We start from the raw sequence: 1,091 nt of genomic DNA, 5'->3' as shown, positions 1-1,091 counted from the left end.
ATAACCACAAATTCTGCCAAGAAAGCCAGGAAAAGATAGGACTTATAACTACCGGTATGAGGGTAGAGGCCCAAAAACATTCCGCTGGGGAACAACCCACTGGGAAGCACAAGATATCTGACAAATAGCCAATTCGGGAAAAAAAATCCGAAAAGACAGACTGAATCAAGACACGTCCTAATGAGGATATAACTCAAATAGGAACATCCATCCCAATATATGTGTTGGGAGGAAACAGAAGAAACCGTCATCCACGAGGATATATCTCAGTGGGGAACTGCAGAAGGAAAGACAACATTTTCTGCTTATGGGGCTGACTCTATATGGAGAGATTTATAACACCCAACATCTGCTTGGGGAGAATATACACATCAAACTGATCACAACAAGTAGATTCTGCAATATAAGCCACTCTACTGGGGATCACAGACAGTCAGGAAATCAATCCGTTCACTGGAGGCCAAAGCCATCATCCGACCATACTCGGGATTGAAGGAGTATTCAACGGGCTAAACTGCCACAACAACCAATTATGCAGACTACGCTGAGGAAAAGATGGATGAAATATACTGGGATACCAACCCAATCAACCACTGAATAGGAAAATAAATCCTACTCTGCTGAGGAGAGATAAGTACTCTGATGGAAAGATAGCAACAAATCCGCGGACGACTTTGCCGGGGCAAGGTAAAGTACCGGGTACCAAACCACTGACTTACCAAATCTTCAAAAAGAAAGCAACCGTGCTGAGGAAACAGACAAATCCGCTAGCAACTGCACTGGGAAGAGTGACAACAACTCTGCTCGCGACTCCGATGGGGATATCAATAACAGCTCCACTCATGACTGCGCTGAGGAGACAAATAAAGTCTGGGGCAGACAACCCACTGGAGAAAGTGACGGGGCACCAAGATGACAAACCATCAACCGCCGAAACTTCACAATAAAACACCCATGCTGGGAAAACTGCTGCTGGAGAAAACGAAGTCTTCAACAACACTCTGCTTGTGACTATACTGGGGAACAACCCCAACAACAACTTTGTTTGAGGAACAACCCCAACAAAGATCTGAAGAAAGAAGATACCACCA

This window comes from Lathyrus oleraceus, chromosome 5 (assembly GCF_024323335.1).
Source record: "Lathyrus oleraceus cultivar Zhongwan6 chromosome 5, CAAS_Psat_ZW6_1.0, whole genome shotgun sequence".
Classification (NCBI taxonomy): Eukaryota; Viridiplantae; Streptophyta; class Magnoliopsida; order Fabales; family Fabaceae; genus Lathyrus; species Lathyrus oleraceus.
Note: the sequence above shows the minus strand (reverse complement) of the source record.